Consider the following 13,615-nt stretch of genomic DNA (forward strand, 5'->3'; position numbering starts at 1 on the left):
TTCGCATACCATAGATCACGTCGTAAGTTAGTCGATGTAAATCCAAGAAGAGATTATCTTTGAGATGATAAGAAGTTAATCCTATTGGTCTTAAACGATACAAGGGTGTATAAGAGTGGTTAACAAATATTAGAAGTTAAACGAATCAAGGATGTTGTAACCCGTATTTTCGGGTAACACTAGAGGTGATTAACTGTCCCAAGAGGTCTTGTTTTAATGTATTTGAATCATATAATATCCGCATCATAAGTCTTGAAGTCAAGCGAGTTATGAAACAAAAGTCGATAAAAGTTGTCGCAACTTAGGTTTATAATTTTACTTAAACTTTAGGTCAAATGTTACTGCATTTTTCTCCCAATGTGCTTGGAATTATGGGGTGATCTACCTATCAAATTGAAGATCTATGATTCTAGTTTCCAACGTATTAAACCGTTCATTGATACGATCTCGGAATAGAGAGATATTCGCGTTTTCGCGAGAGTGCGCCAAGCTGCTCTCTATGGGGCCCACAAAGGCGGTTTAAGATATATGGACATATATAAGATACCTCAACCCCGTTTTAAGTCATTATTTTTCAGTATATTCAGACCTTATAACCCTAAAAACAGTCTCTCAAGGTTCTCTCATGATCCAAGACCCAAACAAAGGGCAAACAACACAAATCAAATGTCGGGAATCCCGTGGCGCTAGTAAGTTTCTTGTTCTTCTTGTTATTGCTGATTTTTGTGTTGTTCCAGCTCGTGTGGGAGGTTGTTTTAAATGTTTTATGTCCTGTAAATACACCTTCAAGTTTTTAATATCAACCCTAGGTGATTTCAAGTCTTCTAAAGTAATTCTAGTGCCGAAAAACCCGAATTAATTGCTAGTTTCGCTTCCTTGTTCTTGTGGCAGAATTGAAGGGATATTTCGTGGAAAATTAAGGTAAAATTGGAGTTGTTATTTCTGTTTAAAGGTAAGGAACCTCTTACTCTATATATATTTAAGATTATCCAAGTTGCAGCTAAGTCGTTGAAGCTAGAACTTGTGAAATATATATCGAAAAGCTTGGTAGTAATGTTGTTGGTTGGTGGACTATTTTGGAGGCTCAATATGATTATTAATGATGTTGTTTGGGCTGTTTGGTGATTGTATTGACTTGTGGGAAGTCATATAAATAGGGGAGGTGTTGTCCGTTTCATCGTAAAATAGGTTGTGGTCGATACATAATAGTTACGACGCTTAAACGATAATGATAGTGTCATTTGTCTTATTGTAGACTAAGGAGTCGTGATATTTGCATAGCTTGAGGTTGCGAAGTATATACAAGGTATGTGAGGCTATCCTCTTCATTCTTTTGCACGACTCCGATTGTATATAATGTAATGAACGAGCTCCCAAAGATACTCTACTCTTAGAAGCTAGCAGTACTTACATTGCTGCCCTTCTTATGAAACGATTGGTATTGATGTTACTTCTCTTATTCTTATATTATCAATGTTGTTGGTAGTTCCTGATTCTTATAAGTTTCTTGATGAAGAGTTAATCCTAATAACGTGTACGAAGGATACCGACCTTACGTCACTCCGAAAGGTTCAAAATGTGATTCCAATGAGTCCAGCATGCATCATATATATGTATCTATTTTACTCTACCGAGCCGCGCTATAGTTGGCCGGGTATGGCACCTATTGTGCAACCACTGATCAGTTGGGTTTTACCGAGCTCCACGTGGCCGGGTACGATTCTACCGAGCCCTATGATGGCCGGGTACGTTTTACCGAGCCTATTATGGCCGGGTACGATATGATGATGGTGATGCCCACAAAGGCGTATGTTTTAAAAGTTTATGTATATATATGTATGTATCATGTATTTCATGTCAGTAGCCCTCAGAGGTACCCAGATGTCACAGGTTGTATATTCTCTATCCATGTTTACATTACTGTTCTTACTTATGCTTTCTTGCCTCACATACTCAGTACTTTATTCGTACTGACGTCCTTTTTATTTGTGGACGCTGCATGTCGTGCTGCAGGTCCTGATAGACAGGTAGACGTAGCTCCCCCACCACAGTAGGCTGTCCAGTTCAGCAGTTATTGGCGAGATCCCTTCTCCGGACTTGCCGTGGTCTTGGTATGCATTTTTGTTATAGACCTTATGGGTATGTCGGGGCCCTGTTCCGGCAATGTTGTAGCACTTATGTTCTTTTAGAGGCTCATAGACAGGTGTCGACTTATGTATGGTTTAGAATGCCTTTTCGGCTGATTTTTGTTGTATAGTCTTTCATGGCATCATGATAGCTCGTACCTTATATATAGTTTCTTGACAGTCTTGTCGTCCCATGTTATGTATGTTCATGACATTATCTTTCATTGTTGGATGTTCATGATCCATGTCTACTATTTATATTGATCTTGTCGGCCCTTAAAGATAATAAGGAAGGTTAGATAAAATGTACGTTGGTGCTCGGCAAGTATGGCCCGGGTGCTAGTCATGACCCTCCAGTTGGGTCGTGACAAACTTGGTATCAGAGCAAGTCTGTCCTAGGGGTTGTCTATGAGCCGTGTCTAGTAGAGTTTTGATTATGGATGTGTAGCGCGCCACATTTATAATCAGGAGGCTACGTGACATCTAGGGTTGTTACCTTCTTCCTGAATCTAGATCGTGCGTAGAGTTGAGTAGTAAGTGTTCATATCTAATATTCACCTTGTTTTCTTTCAGCGATGCCTTCGACTAGGAAGCAAGCGATTAGTAAACGGCTTGATACAGCTGTGGGAGAGGGTAACATTCAGGTGCCTCCAGCCAGAGCAGGCCAAAGTGAGGCTCAGAGTGAGATGCCGTCTCATACCTCTCTGTCTCCTCCCGAGGATATTAGGAGGCACCCAGTACATCCAGTTCCTCCGTCTGGCACTACAGACCATGATATGCGCAGTGCGGTGCAATTGTTGACTAGCTTGGTAGCTGCTCAGGCTCAGAGGCAGAATACCGGTGCTGCTGATAAACCGGTTAGTGCGAGAGTTCGTGATTTTATTAATCTAGACCCTCCAGTGTTTACCGGATCAGACCCCAAGGAGGACCCACAAACATTTATTGATCAGATTCATCGTACATTGCGGGTTATGCATGCTAGTGATACGGAGGCAGTAGAGTTGGCTTCTTATCGGTTACAGGATTTAGCGGTTTTCTGGTATGATAGTTGGGAGAGATCTAGGGGTCCGAACGCTCCTCCAGCCGTGTGGAAGGAATTTTCTGAGGCCTTTCTTCGTCACTACTTGCCAGTTGAGATACGACGAGCTAGAGCTGATAAGTTCTTGAACCTTCGACAGGGTAATATGAGTGTACGAGAGTATAGTATACAGTTTGATTCTTTAGCAAGGTATGCTCCCCATATGGTGTCAGAGATGAGTGATAGGGTGCATCTGTTCGTGAACGGGTTGGGACCACATCTGATAAATGAGTGCACAACAGCCTCCTTGGTAGAGGGCATGGATATTTCCCGTATTCAGGCTTATGCCCAGACCCTAGAGGATCGTAAGCGCCAGCAAAGGGCAGATAGGGAGCAGGATAGGGGCCAGCATAAGAGGGCAAGATTTGCAGGGTATTCTGATGAGTTTCAGAGGCAGTATCAGGCCCCAATCTTCGAGGAGTTCGGCGCCACCTGTAGCTAGTGCTCCTCCACAGTTTCAGAGGCCTCGGTATGATCGATTTACCTATTCTGGTTCAGGTCAGAGTTCGAGGGCATCAGGCTCACAATTTCATAGAGATACTAGTCAGACGAGACCCCCAACACCTCGTTGTGATCAGTGCGGCAAGGCCCACTTTGGACTGTGCCGTCGAGGTTCCGATGCGTGCTATTCTTGCGGACAGCATGGCCATATGATGCGGGATTGTCCTAACAGAGGAGGTGGTGGTATGGCTCAACCGACTGGATCTGTGTCTGGTTCTTCCTCATCAGTTCGACCTCCAGCACAAGGTTTTCAACAGTCGACAGGTCGTGGTAGAGGTAGAGGTTCAGTGCCGAGTTCGAGTGGTGCTCAAAATCGAACCTATGCTCTAATAGGTCGACAAGATCTCGAGTCATCTCCGGATGTTGTTACAGGTATATTGTCTGTGTTTTCTTATGATGTATATGCGCTAATTGATCCAGGATCTACCTTATCATATGTTACACCCTTTGTGGCTAATAAGTTTGGCATTGAACCTGAATTGATAAGTAAACCACTTGCGGTATCCACTCCGATAGGAGATTCTGTGATTGCTAGAAGGGTTTATAAAGGTTGCACTGTGATGATTTGTAGTCGTCAAACCTCGGCAAATTTATTTGAGTTAGAAATGGTTGATTTCGATGTGATAATGGGAATGGACTGGTTGGCCTCATGCTATGCAAATGTTGACTGTCGTACGAAGATGGTTAGGTTTCAGTTTCCTTGTGAACCCGCCATTGAATGGAAGGGGAACATTGCTACGCCGAAAGGTAGGTTTATTTCCTATCTTAAGGCAAGGAAGATGATCTCAAAAGGTTACATTTATCATCTTGTTCGCGTTAGGGATGCGGAGGCGAAGCCGCCTACTCTACAATTAATCCCCGTGGTCAATGAATTTCCAGATGTTTTCCCAGATGAACTCCCAGGCCTTCCTCCTGAAAGGGAGATTGAGTTTAGCATTGATGCATTGCCTGACACTCAACCGATCTCTATCCCTCCATACAGGATGGCCCCGGCAGAGTTGCGAGAGTTGAAGGCACAGTTGAAGGACTTGCTGGATAAGGGTTTCATTAGGCCTAGCACTTCACCTTGGGGTGCGCCAGTCTTGTTCGTGCGGAAGAAAGATGGGTCGTTAAGGATGTGTATCGATTATCGACAGTTGAATAAGTTTACAATAAAGAACAAGTATCCACTTCCAAGAATTGATGACCTGTTTGACCAACTCCAGGGTGCCAAGTATTTCTCCAAGATTGACTTGCGTTCAGGGTATCATCAGGTGAGGGTTAAGGAGAAGGATATTCCAAAGACGGCCTTCCGGACAAGATATGGGCATTTTGAGTTCTTGGTGATGTCGTTCGGGCTAACAAATGCCCCAGCAGCTTTTATGGATCTCATGAATAGTGTATTCAGGCCCTATCTTGATGTGTTCGTGATCGTATTCATTGATGACATTCTGGTGTATTCTCGTTCGGAGGCAGAACATGCGGGCCACTTGCGGATAGTATTACAGACCCTTCAAGATCATAAGTTATATGCTAAGCTCTCTAAATGTGAATTCTGGCTGAACTCAGTAGCATTCCTTGGCCATGTGATATCTGATGAGGGTATTAGTGTCGACACTCAGAAGATCGATGCAGTGAAGAATTGGCCGAGACCTACAACACCGTCAGAAGTCCGCAGCTTCCTGGGGCTAGCAGGATATTATAGGCGGTTTGTAGAAGGGTTTTCCTCTATATCAGCACCATTGACTAAGTTAACACAGAAAGCTACCAAGTTCCAGTGGTCTGATGCTTGTGAACATAATTTTCAGGAGCTAAAGAATCGATTGACATCCGCGCCAGTGCTCACTCTCCCAGAAGGAACAGAAGGTTATGTGGTATATTGTGATGCCTCAGGTATAGGTTTGGGGTGCGTATTGATACAACGTGGGAAGGTGATTGCTTATGCATCAAGACAATTAAAGAAGCATGAAAAGAATTACCCGACTCATGATTTGGAATTGGCTGCAGTAATATATGCTTTGAAGATATGGCGGCACTACTTATACGGCGTCCATGTTGACATCTACACAGATCACAAGAGTTTACAATACATCTTCAAGCAGAAGGAGTTGAATTTGAGGCAGCGTAGGTGGCTTGAATTACTGAAAGACTACGATGTCGAGATATTGTACCATCCCGGTAAAGCTAATGTTGTGGCAGATGCTCTCAGCCGTAAGTCAATGGGAAGCTTAATACATATTGAGGCAGGTAGACAAGGGTTGACCAAAGAGCTTCACCAGCTGGCCAATATGAGAATCAGATTGTTGGACTCTGATGACGGAGGTGTTACTGTACAGAATACAGCAGAATCATCTTTGGTAGCCGAGGTAAAAGCACGGCAATATGAAGATCCTACCTTAGTAAGATTGAGAGAGGGAATTCAGCAGTGTAAGATTACAGCTTTCAAGATCGGAGGAGATGGGACACTGAGATACCAGGGCCGATTATGTGTACCTAGTGTGGCAGGGTTGCGAGAGAAGATTATGATTGAGATTCACCAGTCCCGATATTCTATCCATCCTGGCTCGACAAAGATGTATCATGACGTTAAGGAGCAGTATTGGTGGGATAACATGAAGAAGTCTATTGCAGAATTTGTAGCCCAGTGTCCTAATTGTCAACAAGTAAAGATCGAGCATCAAAAACCTAGTGGATTGATTCAGAATATAGAGATTCCGACCTGGAAATGGGAGGTGATTAATATGGACTTCATTATTGGATTACCTCGCTCTTATCATAAGTTTGACTCCATCTGGGTGATAGTTGATCGACTTACAAAATCTGCCCATTTTCTGCCAGTTAAGACAACTTACACGGCTGAAGATTATGCGAAGTTGTATATCAAGGAGATTGTTAGGCTTCATGGTGTGCCGGTATCTATTATATCAGACTGAGGAGCTCAATTTACGGCTAACTTTTGGAGGTCTTTTCAGAAGGGTTTAGGCACACAAGTAAATCTCAGCACTGCATTCCATCTGCAGACTGACGGACAGGCTGAACGTACCATCCAGACGCTTGAAGATATGCTACGAGCATGTGTTCTAGATTTCAAGGGGAATTGGAATGACCATCTGGCACTTATAGAATTTGCCTACAATAATAGCTACCATTCCAGTATTAAAATGGCCTCGTATGAGGCACTGTACGGGAGGAGATGTAGATCACCAGTTGGATGGTTCGAAGTCGGTGAGACAGAATTATATGGGCCAGATTTGATTCACCAAGCCATTGAGAAGGTGAAAGTGATACAAGAGCGACTGAGGACGGCACAAAGCAGGCAAAAGTCTTATTCCGATGTCCGACGTCGTGATCTGGAATTTGAGGTTGGTGATTGGGTTTTCCTGAAGATCTCACCGATGAAGGGTGTTATGCGTTTTGGGAGGAAAGGTAAGTTGAGTCCGCGGTATATTGGGCCGTACAAAATTCTTCAACGAATTGGACAGGTTGCTTATAAGTTAGAATTGCCATCCGAATTGGAATTTGTCCACCCGGTATTCCATGTATCTATGTTGAGGAAATGTATTGGAGACCCTTCTCGGGTCGTCCCTATCAAAGATGTACAAGTTACAAAGGATCTATCATATGATGAAGTGCCAGTGGCTATATTAGATCGACAAGTCCGCAAGCTGAGAACAAAGGATGTAGCTTCCGTGAAAGTATTATGGAGGAACAAGAATATAGAAGAAATGACATGGGAAGCAGAAGAGGAGATGAAGTCTAAATACCCTTACCTATTCCAGAGTGAAGATAACGAGGATGCCGGGGGAAAGAAGGACGCATTATAAGGTGAAACGGCTCTATGAGGTAAGCAATAGCTTGTGAATACTCTTTTTTTTAATACAAAATGGTGATATGCAGATAATGTACATATCCATAATGCTTTGTATAGTCTTGTAAGGCCATAGGTTGGGTTTAACTGCTTGCAAGTTTGGCTAGTGTCCATTTTATGGGGGAAACTCAGCCGAAAATCTCCGTCGGAATCCACGATGAGTTAGACACCCCATAAACCCTTACATTCGAGGACGAATGTTCTTAAGGGGGAGAGGGTGTTACAACCAAAATTCGCATACCATAGATCACGTCGTAAGTTAGTCGATGTAAATCCAAGAAGAGATTATCTTTGAGATGATAAGAAGTTAATCCTATTGGTCTTAAACGATACAAGGGTGTATAAGAGTGGTTAACAAATATTAGAAGTTAAACGAATCAAGGATGTTGTAACCCGTATTTTCGGGTAACACTAGAGGTGATTAACTGTCCCAAGAGGTCTTGTTTTAATGTATTTGAATCATATAATATCCGCATCATAAGTCTTGAAGTCAAGCGAGTTATGAAACAAAAGTCGATAAAAGTTGTCGCAACTTAGGTTTATAATTTTACTTAAACTTTAGGTCAAATGTTACTGTATTTTTATCCCAATGTGCTTGAAATTATGGGGTGATCTACCTATCAAATTGAAGATCTATGAGTCTAGTTTCCAACGCATTAAACCATTCGTTGATACGATCTCGAAATAGAGAGATATTCGCGTTTTCGCGAGAGTGCGCCAAGCTGCTCTCTATGGGGCTCACAAAGGCGGTTTAAGACATATGGACATATATAAGATACCTCAACCCCATTTTAAGTCATTATTTTTCAGTATATTCAGACCTTATAACCCTAAAAACAGTCTCTCAAGGTTCTCTCATGATCCAAGACCCAAACAAAGGGCAAACAACACAAATCAAATGTCGGGAATCCCGTGGCGCTAGTAAGTTTCTTGTTCTTCTTGTTATTGCTGATTTTTGTGTTGTTCCAGCTCGTGTGGGAGGTTGTTTTAAATGTTTTATGTCCTGTAAATACACCTTCAAGTTTTTAATATCAACCCTAGGTGATTTCAAGTCTTCTAAAGTAATTCTAGTGCCGAAAAACCCGAATTAATTGCTAGTTTCGCTTCGTTGTTCTTGTGGCAGAATTGAAGGGATATTTCATGGAAAATTAAGGTAAAATTGGAGTTGTTATTTTTGTTTAAAGGTAAGGAACCTCTTACTCTATATATATTTAAGATTATCCAAGTTGCAGCTAAGTCATTGAAGCTAGAACTTGTGAAATATATATCGAAAAGCTTGGTAGTAATGTTGTTGGTTGGTGGACTGTTTTGGAGGCTCAATATGATTATTAATGATGTTGTTTGGGCTGTTTGGTGATTGTATTGACTTGTGGGAAGTCATATAAATAGGGGAGGTGCTGTCCGTTTCATCGTAAAATAGGTTGTGGTCGATACATAATAGTTACGACGCTTAAACGATAATGATAGTGTCATTTGTCTTATTGTAGACTAAGGAGTCGTGATATTTGCATAGCTTGAGGTTGGGCAGTATATACAAGGTATGTGAGGCTATCCCCTTCATTCTTTTGCACGACTCCGATTGTACATAATGTAATGAACGAGCTCCCAAAGATACTCTACTCTTAGAAGCTAGCAGTACTTACATTGCTGCCCTTCTTATGAAACGATTGGTATTGATGTTACTTCTCTTATTCTTATATTATCAATGTTGTTGGTAGTTCCTGATTCTTATAAGTTTCTTGATGAAGAGTTAATCCTAATAACGTGTACGAAGGATACCGACCTTACGTCACTCCGAAAGGTTCAAAATGTGATTCCAATGAGTCCAGCATGCATCATATATATGTATCTATTTTACTCTACCGAGCCGCGCTATAGTTGGCCGGGTATGGCACCTATTGTGCAACCACTGATCAGTTGGGTTTTACCGAGCTCCACGTGGCCGGGTACGATTCTACCGAGCCCTATGATGGCCGGGTACGTTTTACCGAGCCTATTATGGCCGGGTACGATATGATGATGGTGATGCCCACAAAGGCGTATGTTTTAAAAGTTTATGTATATATATGTATGTATCATGTATTTCATGTCAGTAGCCCTCAGAGGTACCCAGATGTCACAGGTTGTATATTCTCTATCCATGTTTACATTACTGTTCTTACTTATGCTTTCTTGCCTCACATACTCAGTACTTTATTCGTACTGACATCCTTTTTATTTGTGGACGCTGCATGTCGTGCTGCAGGTCCTGATAGACAGGTAGACGTAGCTCCCCCACCACAGTAGGCTGTCCAGTTCAGCGGTTATTGGCGAGATCCCTTCTCCGGACTTGTCGTGGTCTTGGTATGCATTTTTGTTATAGACCTTATGGGTATGTCGGGGCCCTGTTCCGGCAATGTTGTAGCACTTATGTTCTTTTAGAGGCTCATAGACAGGTGTCGACTTATGTATGGTTTAGAATGCCTTTTCGGCTGATTTTTGTTGTATAGTCTTTCATGGCATCATGATAGCTCGTACCTTATATATAGTTTCTTGACAGTCTTGTCGTCCCATGTTATGTATGTTCATGACATTATCTTTCATTGTTGGATGTTCATGATCCATGTCTACTATTTATATTGATCTTGTCGGCCCTTAAAGATAATAAGGAAGGTTAGATAAAATGTACGTTGGTGCTCGGCAAGTATGGCCCGGGTGCTAGTCATGACCCTCCAGTTGGGTCGTGACAAACTTGGTATCAGAGCAAGTCTGTCCTAGGATTGTCTATGAGCCGTGTCTAGTAGAGTTTTGATTATGGATGTGTAGCGCGCCACATTTATAATCAGGAGGCTACGTGACATCTAGGGTTGTTACCTTCTTCCTAAATCTAGATCGTTCGTAGAGTTGAGTCGTAAATGTTCATATCTAATATTCACAACACAGAAAAATCATCCATGAATACTTCTACAAATCTTTCAACCATGTCAGTAAAAATAGCCATCATACATCTTTGAATAGTCGCAGGTGCATTACAGAGACCAAAGGGCATTCTCTTGAATGCATACGTGCCATAGGGACATGTAAATGTGGTTTTCTCTTGGTCCTCTGGGGCTATAGCAATATGATTATACCCCGAATAACCATCTAGGAAACAGTAGTATTCCTGTCCTACTAACCTATCAAGCATTTGGTCAATAAAGGGGAGGGGGAAGTGGTCCTTTCGGGTGGCTTTGTTCAATTTTCTATAATCTATGCAAATTCTCCACCCAGTGACAGTTCTTGTAGGAATTAAGTCATTATTTTCATTAACCACTACAGTCATCCCCCCTTTCTTTGGCACACATTGAACGGGGCTTACCCATTTGCTATCAGAGATTGGGAATACAATACCTGCATCAAGCCACTTAATCACTTCTTTTCTTACCACCTCTTTCATGATTGGATTTAGGCGGCGTTGTTGCTCTACACTTTGCTTGTGTCCATCCTCCATGAGGATTTTATGCATGCAGAAAGCTGGACTAATGCCTTTGATGTCAGACATCCTCCACCCAATTGCTCGCTTGTGCTCACGTAGCACTCTCAACAACTTTTCTTCCTGCAATCAGAAGAAACAATAACATGTAAAGTTTCAGAACTACCCAAATAAGCATATTGAAGGTGAGGGGGTAGGGGTTTAAGCTCCAATTTTGGAGCTTCTTCAATTGACGGCTTTGAAGGGGGGCCACTTGGCCTATTCAGGGGCTCAAACGGGTTTATTCCTTGCATGTAAGCACATGATGCATCTAGGATATGCATCATCTCCTCAACCTCATCATCAATCTCCAAGCTATCAAACATCATGATTGCTTTTTCTAGAGAATCGTCTAGATATACAATCGTGTCAAGAAGTTTTTCATCCACCTCTACAACAGATATCATAGAGAGCTCCTCATAGTGGCGGGGAAGTTGGATCACTTTGTATACATTAAAAACTGCTTCCTCGTTGTCCACCCTCATAATCATTTTTCCCTCTCGCACTTTAATTATTGCATCACCAGTAGCCAAGAGAGGTCGTCCCAATATGATTGGAACTTGTTCATCAGCCTCAAAATCAAGAATAATGAAGTCAGCTGGGAAGATAAATTTCCCAATTTGCAGCAATACATCTTCAATTACTCCTTCAGGGTAGGCTATGGACCTATCAGCTAATTGCAACATCACAGTGGTTGGTCTTGGAGCTCCCAGACCCAATTGCTTAAATAATGACAACGGGCATTAAATTTATGCTTGCCCCCAAATCACAAAGGGCACGACCCACGTTAATATTACCAATTTGTACAGGGATGGTGAAGCTGCCAGGATCCTTAAGCTTTTGAGGAAGCTTGTTTTGGACCCTTGAAGTGCACTCCTCAGTAAGTGCAACTGTTTCGAACTCAGTCAATTTCCTCTTGTGAGCCACTATATCTTTTATGTACTTAGCATATTTTGGGATTTCACGAAGTACATCCACCAACGGAATATTCAATTGAACTTGGCTTAACATAGAGAGAAATTTATTGAACATGCGATCATCATTCTTTTTCTGCAATCTCTGAGGGAAAGGTGGTGGTGGCCTTGCAGCCTCCACTGGCTCTGAACTTGCATCATTTTTCTTTGACTCGTGTATTACCTTAGGGATTAGCTCCCTCTCAGGTATAGGCTGTTCTTTCTCTTCTTTGGCACTTCTTCTAGTTCCCTCCCGTTTCTGAGTGTAACTGCATTAACTTGAGGGTTCTTCTCTGTATCACTGGGAAGCGCGCCTGCAGGTCTAGTATTTTGATTTGCTGATAACTGTTCCATTTGCCTCTCAAGATTTCTGAAATCGGTCCTGAGTTGTTGATTATAAAGCAACAACTTTTTCAGCAAGTCATTCGTACTCTCTTCTGTTTGTAGGGGTGGTCTCTGAGGTTGATTGAAATTTCCTTGGGGCCTATACTGGTTCTGATTCTGTTGATTTCCTCCCCATGAGAAGTTAGGATGATTCTTCCAATTTGGATTGTAGGTATTCCCATATTGCACATGCTGATTCATTGGACCCCTACTCTGTTGTCCCACATAGTATATAGACTCAGGATTCGTGGGGCACATGTCACTCATATGACTGTCACCACATAGTTCGCAACAAATAGACATCTGTTGTACATGTTGCATTTGTTGTGTTTGTTGCGTGGTCATTCTATTCATCTGATTTGCCAATTTTGCTATATCGGCTCTCATGGCGGAGAAATCATCAAGCGCAATCAACCCGGCTGCCTTCTGTTTAATTGCCCTTCTTGAATCCCCCTCTCCTTGCCAATTATGGTCATTGGCAGTGAAGTTATTTAGCAAGAGTTGTATTTCACTATACGGCCTCGCCATGCAACTACCCCCACAAGCTGAGTCAAGATTCATTTTTGATGCTTCATCTAACCCATCAACAAAAGTGTGACCCAATACCTCATCAGTCTGACAATGATGCAGGCAGTCTCTGAGTAAATTCTTGTATCTTTCCCAAGCTTGACAAAGTGTATCGCCATCCCATTGTTGGAACCCAAGAATTTGGCTCCTCAGGGACTTTGTCTTCTTAGTTGGGAAAAACTTGATTAAGAATTTCCTTGCTAGATCATCCCAAGTGTGGATTGAGTTCGCGGGCTCCTTTTGCAACCATTCCTTAGCTTCCCCCAACAGTGAAAAGGGAAATAGTGTCAGCCTGACATAGTCCTTGGAAACGTTCGGATAATTGTAAGTGTCCGTAATTTCCAAGAAGTTCTGAATGTGCCTCTGCGGGTCCTCATGAGATAGACCCATATATTGTCCTGTGGACTGAATCAGCTGTACCATGTACTGTTTGAGTTCAAAATGCCCAGTGATATCAGGCTTCACAATAGCCAGCCTGAGTCATATTCGCAAGATTGGGCCTTGCGGCTTCAATCACCGGACGCTCTTCATTACCTGCCATCTCTATTTGCTGTTGTTGAACTACGATGTCCAACTCTCTTTCTATTCTCGTTCTAGCTTCGAGTTCCCTTCTCACTCTATGTAGTGTTCGTTTGATTTATGGATCAAGAGGAATGAGGTTGTTTGCAC

The 13,615-nt window shown here is 42.3% G+C and overlaps 1 long non-coding RNA gene across 3 annotated transcripts in view; it reads left to right on the plus strand.

Annotated features, from left to right (window-relative positions):
• Nucleotides 1-13,615, plus strand: part of LOC138906515 (uncharacterized) — a 150,936-nt gene that overhangs the window by 113,664 nt on the left and 23,657 nt on the right. The window lies entirely within an intron of this gene.

Source organism: Nicotiana tomentosiformis, chromosome 2 (genome assembly GCF_000390325.3).
Source record: "Nicotiana tomentosiformis chromosome 2, ASM39032v3, whole genome shotgun sequence".
NCBI classification, from domain to species: Eukaryota; Viridiplantae; Streptophyta; class Magnoliopsida; order Solanales; family Solanaceae; genus Nicotiana; species Nicotiana tomentosiformis.